Source organism: Marmota marmota, unplaced genomic scaffold (genome assembly GCF_001458135.2).
Source record: "Marmota marmota marmota unplaced genomic scaffold, marMar, whole genome shotgun sequence".
Taxonomy (NCBI): domain Eukaryota; kingdom Metazoa; phylum Chordata; class Mammalia; order Rodentia; family Sciuridae; genus Marmota; species Marmota marmota.
The window spans coordinates 6,747,814-6,757,807 of record NW_026000171.1 but is presented as its reverse complement, the minus strand read 5'-3'; the positions used below and the strand labels follow the sequence as shown (position 1 = coordinate 6,757,807).

Here is a 9,994-nt window from a genome sequence, read left to right as displayed (position 1 = left end):
CTCTTTTTTTTTTTTAGTTGTTGATAGACCTTTATTTATTTATACATGGTGCTGAAAATCAAATCATACATGCCAGGTGAATGCTCTACTGCTAAGCCACAACCTTAGCCCCCATCCCCATACCTTTTTATTTTGAAATAGGGTTTTGTTAAGTTGCTGACAGTTTCACTAAATTAATGATGTTGAACTTGAATCTGTGATCCTCCTTACTCAGTCTTTGGAGTTGCTGGGATTACAGGCCCATGTCACTGTACCCAGTTTAGCTTTATTTCTTGAGTATTTAGCTTTGATTTATAAGAAAGTTTTTGAGGGATGGGGATGTGGCTCAGTGGTAAAGTACTTGCCTGGCATGCATGAGGCCCTGGGTTCAAACTTCCCAGCACACACACACACAAAAGTCAGCAGTTCTATGTATCCGTAACAGGAGAATTTGAGGTCATCTATCTGCCAACTTGGCAAACTTGAAGTCTATTATTTTTTTTCATTAAAAAATTTCTAACTGTGGCACAATATGCATACTATAAAAATGTTAACTTTTAATAGGATGGGTAAAGTTGAAAACTGAGAGCCCATGTTTGTTGCAGCATTAGGAAAGACTTCTTATCTGGCTAATAAGAAGCAAAGGATTTCTAAGGAATGAAAGAGGTAGAAAGTGAATGACATATATAGTAAATAGTTGTTTTGGTTGGATGATAGTTCATGGCACATGGAGTAATGTGAGTAGTATGTTAGGGACAGATTGTGGAGGGTCTTAGATTTCAGCTTAAGGGAATTTGGATTTTGAGAGCCTTTGAGGGTTTTCTGAACTCAATTCATTTTGTTATTTGTTTTTGTTTTTGTTATTTTCTCTCATATTTTAATATTTATCCCATATTATGATAGTTGTACATAATGGTGGGATTCATTTGCACATGCCCACAATACAACCATGTGATTTGGTCAGTATCATTCCCCAATATTTCCTTTTCTCCCCTCTCCTCCCTGAACTTAACTCATTTTGAAAGTTGGTCTTGGCAGCAATATGTAGAATGGATTAGAAGGTGGTGAGATTAATGACATAGAGACCAATTAGGAAAATACTGCCTAAAAGAAGCTTCAAAAGTACAATAGGGATAAGGTCTAACAGACTCAGAGCTGTTGACATGACCAAAGTATAACTATAGTTGTTAATCAAACTGGGTCTGAGAGAAGATGCCATTACAGACCTATGACAGCATTCTCTAGGGTTAAGTTGCTTTCTCTAGGGCTAAGTTACTTCCCAATGGAATAGCATTATGAACTCTTAGAGATTTGCTGATATCCCCTAATGAAGTCACATGCTATTTGTAAAATGCCTGCTAATTAGCTTGTTGAGCCAGCTAGGGTTCTCTGATCTGAACCTAGACTTGAAAAGCATGCCCTGGGACAGTTTGAAAAACAGTATTAAATAGAGAAAGTAGCATAAAACAGATAACAATTGGACAGAGCATAAACAACTATTCTTAGTATCAGTCGAAAGAATTTAAGTGCTCTCCTGTTCTTTGCTTTTACAATATTTAACAATATCTTCTAAAATCATTGCACTCCAGCCAGGTGTGGTGATGCACACCTATCATCCTAGAGACTCAGGAGGCAGAGACACGAGTTCAAGGCTAGCCTCAGCAATTTAGCAAGGCACTAAGCAACCTAGTGAGATCCTGTCTCAAAATCAAAATAAAAAAGGTCTGAGGATGCAAGTCAGTGTTAAAAGCCCCTGGGTTCAATTCCCAGTACTGCCAAAAGATAAAACAAACAAACAAACAGGGCTGGAGATGTAGCTCAGTGGTAGAGTGTCTTTGAACTCAACCCCTAGTGCTCCAATAAAAAGGTAAAATAAAATAAAATCATTACTTTGGACCTTCAATCTTCTAATTTTTTAGCAGGACAGTTTAATCAACAGTTCGTACTAGGTTGTACATTCAATTTATGTAGTAGCAACCCATGTGCATTTATTTTCACATTATTCTGTATGTTCTAATGTTCTTTTTAATTTTTTTTCCCTCCCTCTCTCTCTTGTAGTGGGGACTAAACCTGGGGGCACTTTACCATTGAGCTATATCCTTAGCCCTCTTTATTTTGAGACAGGGTCTCACTAAGTTGTGGAGGCTGGTCTCAAATTTGCGACCCTGCCTCAGCCTCCAGAGTTGCTGGAATTATAGGTATGTGTCACTGCACCTGGCTCTTAAATTATTTTCATACATAGCCTGCTTGTTAGCCCTTCTTTCCCAAATTGTTTTGGGTTATATTATAACTAGTTTGTTTGTTTCTTTCTTTCTGTACTAGGGATTGAATTTGGGAGGACTTTACCACTGCATTATATCCCCAAGCCCTTTTTATTTATTTATTTTTATTTTTTGATACTGAGGATTGAACCCAGGGGCATTAACCAATGAGCCACATCTCCAGCCCTTTTTAATATTTTATTTTGCAACAAGATCTCGCTGAGTTGCTTAGGCCTCCTGAAGTTGCTGAGTCTGACTTTAAACTCACCATCCTCCTGTCTCAGCCTCCAGAGCCGCTGGGATTACAGGTGTGTGCCACAATTGCCATATTATTTTTTATTCTGAGGTTGACCTGAAATTTGTGATCCTCCTGCCTCAGTCTCCTGAATCACTGGGATTACAGGTGCATACCACCGTGCCTGGCATGAAGCTAAGAAGTTAACTGGAGAACTCAAATTATTTGATTCTGAGAATTGATGTTCATCAAGAAATGGGTCTAGACTAAAGGAATTGTTTTATACATATTTTATATATGTAGATGTTGAATGGTATTTTGGAATCACATTTCCTACAGGACTAAAATGCACTAGGACACACCTGCTCTTCTTTTACCACTTTCCTTCCCTCTATTCACAATTATTGAATGCATATCATGGACCAAACATCATGGTATATGCTGAGAGTTTCAGTGGTTTACTCTTCCATCTTAAAATAATTTGGCAATTGATGAAAAATTTTCAAGTTTGTTATTTAAAAAATGGCCAGTTCTTGGATTTTGATGACATGGTATTATGCAAGACTTGTAGTGTTATTATTATCCTGAGTCCATACTGAAGAATATAGAAAATGACAACCCCCCCAGACAGGGAAATGACAACCCCCTAAAATTGTCTGAACCGGAGGAAGAGGGAGGAGGAAGGCAATCATTAATCCTTTCCCAGTAACAATGGGCTCCAAGGGGAAAAAGCAAACTCTCATCCCTTCCTGGGTTCATCCCCAGCATCTCCACCAAAAGTGAGCATTCAACCCTTCCCAGCCACAGTGGTCCTGAAGGGAGGAGGCAGATACTGAAATGCTGGGCCCTGGGCCTTTACTCTTTCCCATTGTCAATGAGGTCCGGAAGGAGAAAAGCAAATAGTGACGCTCTGGGAAACAACGAATCCCAGGGAAAGAGGATAAGCAGTGAACACCAAGTTCTGAGCTCAGGGACAATAAGTTCTGGGCTTTTTATAACTCCTTTCCTGACTGTCCAAACTAACACATCCTGCTTCAGTCTTCAGTAATTAAACCATCCTCTTTTTAAACTATAAAACTCAAACCCATCTGTAACCAGTGGCCATTTTTCTACTCAGAAAGTGACCCCTTCCAGTGCCTGATTGATTGACTCCACTGTAGAATAAAGGAAAGCTTGCTGATTCCTTTGAGGTCTGTTTCTGACATGTTTTTTTGTATTTTCATATTGGTGACAAAACCATGTTGGTTATTTTTGCTTACACATACTTCTCAGTGTCACTAGATTTTAAAAAAGCCTTTGTCTTTGGTAGTGATTGGCATTTTACAGCTTTAAGCAAATTGTACTTGGAATAGGACTGCTTTTTTAAAAATTAAATTTATTTTAGCAGAGTGCAGTAGCATACTACTTGGGGAGTACCTGTAGTCCCAGCTACTCAGGAGTCTGAGGCAGGAGGACTGCTTCAGCCCAGGAGATCCAGGCCAGCCTGGGAAACATAGCGAGACCCTGTCTCAAAACATTTTTTTAAAATTATGGTACACACTTGTAATCCCAGTGACTTGGGAGGGTGATGCAGGCCAGCTTCAGCAAGTGAGACCCTTTCTCAAAATAAAAATAAAAAGGGCTGGGGATATAGCTTAGAGGTAAAGTGCTCCTGGGTTCAACCTCTAGTACACAAAAACAAACAATAATTTAAGTTAGTAAATAAAAGACATAAAAATGTATAGATTAAGGGGGTAATGTGATGTTTCAATTGGAATAGGAATTCCTAACCAGTAATTGAGTCATAAATGTAAATGTATGGGGGCTGGGATTGTGGCTCAGCGGTAGAGTGCTTGCCTAGCACGGGCGGGACCCAGGTTCCATCCTCAGCACCATATAAAAATAAAGACATTGTGCTGTGTCCATCTACACCAGAAATAAATATTTTTTTTAAAGTAAATGTATGGTCTTAGAGGAGTAGAGACAGTCCTCTGTGAATTTGTAGATACTTGATGTATGCATTTATTTTTCTGAGAGTTTTAGATGCTCAAAGGAGTCTATAATCCAAAAAAGACTGAGTGACTCTATCTGCTTTGCTTAATAAAGTTCTCAGAATAGTGCCTTTGCTATCTAGACTGGTAGTTAAGTGCTCCGGAATTAGAATTTCCCTCTCTGTGTCTGAATTCTGACTCTTCTAGTTAATTGCTGTGTGACCTTAAACAAGTCACTTAACCTTTTGTGCCTCAGCTTTCTCATCTGTAAAATGGGGATAACAATAGTATTTATTATGCCATGGGGTTATGATTATATGAGTTAATTATAAATAACTAGAAAATGGTCAACACATAGTAAATGTTCTCCATGTTAGCTATTGTATGATAATTATTACACAGATGTGGCATTGATGATGATGTTGAAAATCATGTGACTTATACCTTCTGAAGCCACTAAAGAGCAAATGAAAGGGCTGGGGATCTAGCTCAGTGGAAGAGTACTTGCCTAGTATGTGCAAGGTCCTGAGTCGGTCCCAAGTACTGCCAAAACAAGCAAACACCAAGAACAAAAACAGTGAATGTAAACAAATTCCCACCAACAATATTGACTAAGCAGCTGATCATTCTGGGTCAAGCTAATGTAGTTTTTCTTCTCATTCTACTTTAGCCACATTCAAGTTGAATCACAGTGGCCACAGCAGTTTTTTTTTTTAATTGTAATTAATGAATTTTGGTACTGGGAGTTGGACCCAGAGTACTCTACCACTGAGCTACATCCTCAAACCTTTTTATTTTTTATTTTGAGACAGAGTCTCACCAAGTTGTCCAGGCTGGACTGAAACTTGAGATCCTCTTTCTTCAGCCTCCTGAGTTGCTGGGATTGTAGGCATGCTGCATTGCACATGTCTGAAAGACATTTTAAGTCTCTATCTCTACCCACTAGCCTCCAATGCTGAAAAGATTAGTAGAATTAGATCAGATTAGAATTTATTCCAAAAGTCTTTAACTTTTTCTAGCTTTTAAAGTTGTTTTTTTTTTTTTTTAGATAACTGAATTTCTGGGTCAGCTGATCACCTTTGATTGGTCAGTTTTACCTACCCTCAAACGCTAGAAAGTGACTTATTTTTTTCCCATGCATTATTTTTGGTGTCTCTACTTTTTTTCTTTTTCCATTCTTGGCCAGAATAGCTGCCAGTTCAGGCTGGCACGGTGGAGGATGCCTGTAATCCCAGCAACTAGCAAGACTGACATAGGAGGATTGCAAATTTGAGGCTAGTCTCAGCAATTTAGCAAAACCCTGTCTCAAAAGAAAAAATAAAAAGGGCTATGGACATAGCTTAGAGGTTGAGCACCCCTGGGTTCAATCCTCAGTACTGAAAAACCAAATCAAACCAAACCAACTAACTAAATGCCAGTTCCTACAGCTACTGACCTCAGGAATTTGCCTCTTATAATGACTTCTCTTAGATTCTCTCTCTTTCTCTGAAAAAAAGTCCATTCAGGGACTCCCTGATACCAAAATGCTTTATTGGGCTGGGTTGTAGCTCAGCATTGGTTGTAGCTTAGCATTGCCTAGCATGTCCCAATCCCTGGGTTCTTTTCCCATCATGGCAAAACAAACAAAACACAAAACAATAAAACAAAAGTGCTTTGTAGAAATATTACATACAATGATTTTTTTCAGATGCTGCCTCTCAGACTAAAAATCTAATAGATCTATGGGTAATTCCCTAGAATATTTTCAGTAGTGGAAGTTTAAATTCTAAGATCTCACCCCCATTTCAATTTAATGGCCTATGGGGAGGACCCAGTGTAAAAGCAAAACAAGGACCTCTCATTCAAAAGACAACAACAATTTCAACACAGTGAGAACAAAGATCAAACCAAGCATGTGTTTTTTGATTATAGGGCCTCAACTAACTGCAAGGTCATCAGCTCAAGAAGCCAGCCCTCATAAATGAAGCTCATGAATCATAGTCTCTGGAATCTGACTGGTAGAAATCTGATTTCTGGGACCTATTGGAGAATCAGAATCTCTGGGATAGTCTCTGGGAATTGATACTCTTCACAAGCTCTCCAGACCTTGATTTTGTACACAAAATATTGAGAACCTCGCACCTATTTTCTTTATGTGGTAGACAAGAAGAAAAGTTTTAGAATTTCTACTTTTTAGAAGTGTTTGACTTGATTGGCCAGTGCAGCTGATGATATCTATGGTGCAGCACCATCACCATTTCTTTTTGCACAGAATACAGTGGCAGGGCAAGTTTCCTTCTTTCTTGCCAGTGGGAGAATTCTCCAGAATGAATACCAGACCACCATATGGATTATCATCTGACCACATACACTGTTGTCAGTGCAAATGCATTCACTATAGATCTGAAAATTTTGCTTGTAAGAAGGAAAATATAGAGGCTGGGGATATGGGTCAGTGGTAGAGTGCTTGCCTAGAATGCACAGGGCCCTGGGGTTAATCCTCAGCATCAAAACAAAAACAAAAACAAAAAACAAACCAAAATAAAGAACAAGAAGTAATATGTCTCTTGCACAGACATTGTCCTTACATTGAGAGCTGGGTTTTTTTTTTTTAATTAAATTTTGGTGGTGCTGGGAGTGGAACTCAGGGCCTTGTACATGCTAGGCAATGCTCTACACTGAGCTACATCCCCAGCTTAAATATCAAGATTATAATAACAGAAAATCATATTTGTTTCTCCTGTTTGGTGGCCACATTATTTTTATGTGGTGCTGATGATCAAATCTAGTGCCCCAGATTTGTGAGGCAGGCACTTTACCACTAAGCTACAGCCCCAGTGTCTCTCTCTCTCTCTCTCTCTCTCTCTCTCTCTCTCTCTGTGTGTGTGTGTGTGTGTGTGTGAAAAAATTCAATTTTTTTTTTTTTTGCTAGAGTTCCCCCTTTTTTTCTGTACCAGGAATTGAACCCAGGAGTGCTTAACCACTGAGCCACATCCCAGCCCCTTTTATTTTAAATTTTGAGACAGGGTCTCACTAGGTTGCTTACAGTCTCATTAAGTTGCTGAGACTGGCTTCAAACCTGTAATCCTCCTGCCTCAGCCTCCCTCACCACTGGGATTATAGGCCTATGGCACTGGACTCAGCTTGGAGTCCCCATTTTTAAATTCAGTTTTACTTTTGTTTCGCACCTATATCAATAGGAAAGGAAAAGTAATCAGAGAAAAAAGTTATAAGAATGACCTCAACCCCCAGCCTACCCTCAGTTGACTAGTCAGTAACTGGAATTCATTTTCAGATTAGTTCTGTTTTCTCCACACCAAATGCCTGCCAGTTTGGGGGACTGACTTCTGCAAACTCTCTCTTCACCAAATTGTAAGGGCTCAGGAATTCATCCTGAGTAACTTGATAAAACAATTCTTATCAAATTACCCTAAGAACCTGGGGACCTTATGTTCTGAGTTTAGCTGTACGTCATAATCAAGATATTTCAAGGTTAATAAACCTTTTTATATCATGGTTTTTAACTTTAAGCACAATAAATGATATGCTCTTTTTCCTTGGCTCAGTTATTTTGTGTGTGGGTGATTGTGTAGAGTCATTGTGTAAAACAGCTTTTATTAAAGAATAATTCAAGACAGCTATAATTCAAGACAGCATCTGACAAATTTTTAATTAACAGGTACTTCCAAGTTACCAATGAATCAACTTTTTTCTTTATTGATTTGCACCTCTATTTTCTGTTTTGCAGGATATGTAGCTTCCTAACAACTTTTTTCTCTCCCTTTCTTACTCTCTAGATTTATATACACATACAAAACATACACGCATATTTGAAGTATTGGAGATCTAACCCAGTGGCACTTTACCACTGAACTACATTCCCAGCCCCCCACCTTTTTAAAAAAATTTAAGACAAGGTCTCACTAAGTTGCCCATGTTGACCTTAAACTTGTGATCCTTCTGCTTCCTCCTGGAATTACAGTTGAATACCACCATGCCTGGCATTATTACTCTATTTTTAAATGAAAACTATTGCAATTCTATTTTCATTCTCATAGTAGATGAGAGATTAAATGGAAGCAACTCTTTACAACTTTTATATATCATGTAATACTGGAGTTCTTAAAACATTTTTTACTTGCTTTTTATTTTAGCGAAAGATTTGTATCCAAGAATACATAAAGAACTCTTTTTCTTGGGGGGTTGGAAACAGGAAATTGAACTTGGGGACACTCGGCCACTGAGCCACATCCTCAGCCATATTTTGTATTTTATTTATAGACAGGGTCTCACCAACTTGCTTAGCGCCCCACTTTTGCTGAGGCTAGCTTTGAACTTGTGATCCTTCTGCCTCAGCTTCCTGAGCTGCTGGGATTATAGGTGTGTGCCACCACACCCAGCCCATAAAAAACTCTTAAAAGTCAATAAGAAGAAGGGAAAAAACAAAAAATATTAAAAATAGGCAAAAGATTTTAATGAACCCACTGTAAAAGAAAATGAAAAAATGGTCAATAAGCACAGGAGAAAGTGTCAACATTATTAGAAAAGGAGAAAGGCAAATTGAAACCACTGGTGAGATAACACTAACATATACATTAGAGTAGCTAACATAAAAAATCTGATAATACCAAGTGTTATCAAGGATGTGAACAACTGGAAATCTCATGAATTGTAGGTGACAGTGTGAATTGGTACAACCATGTTAGGAAGGAATTTACCAGCTTTTCATGGAGTTAAACATAAACTTATGACATGACTCAGCTATTCACCTCTAGACATTTACCTCAAAGAATTAAAAATTTCTGTTCTCTTAAAGATTTTTCATGCATGGTTATAGCAGCTTTATTCATAACAATCAAGAACTAGAAATTATATAAACATTCATTAATGTGTGAATGGATGGTCAGCCTTCCATCACTATAAAAAAAAGTACCTAAGATAATTAACTTATAAAGATAAAAAGATTATTTTGGCTCATAGTTTTGGAGGTTCCAATTCATGATTGGTTGACCCTATTCTTTAGGTCTGCAGTGAGTCAGCACATCATGGTAGGAATTCATGGTGGAGCAAAACCCCTCACCTCATGGCCAGAAAGGAAAAGCTAGTGAGTAATGGACCAGTCTCACAATCGCCTTTAAGGGCAAGCTTCTAATGACCTCAGGAGCTTCCACACAATCCCATCTCTCAAGATTCTATCACCTCTGAATAGCACCACCTTGAGAACCAATACTTTAACACATGGGTCTTTGAGGGACATTTAATATCCAAACTATAGCAATCAATAAACAAACTGTCATATGCCCATACAAGGGAATACTACTTAGCAATAGAAAGCACACACTACTTATGTCTGCAATAACTACATGAAACTCAAAGACATTATGCTGAGTGAAAGAAGCCATACATAGAATAGTGCATATTGCATGATTTCATTAATTTGAAGTGCTAGAAGAGGCAAAAGTAATCTATAGTGGCAAAAAAGAAGCCAGGTGTGCCTGGGGATGTAGCTCAGTTGGTAGAGTGCTTGCCTTGCATGCATGTGGCCCTGGGTTCAATCCCCAGCACCACAA

General features: G+C 38.4%; 1 non-coding gene across 1 annotated transcript; it reads left to right on the top strand.

Annotated features, from left to right (window-relative positions):
• The first annotated feature begins 9,920 nt into the window (after nt 1-9,920).
• Trnaa-ugc lies at nt 9,921-9,994 on the top strand. The gene has a single exon. It is a non-coding gene; the product is annotated as a tRNA-Ala (tRNA).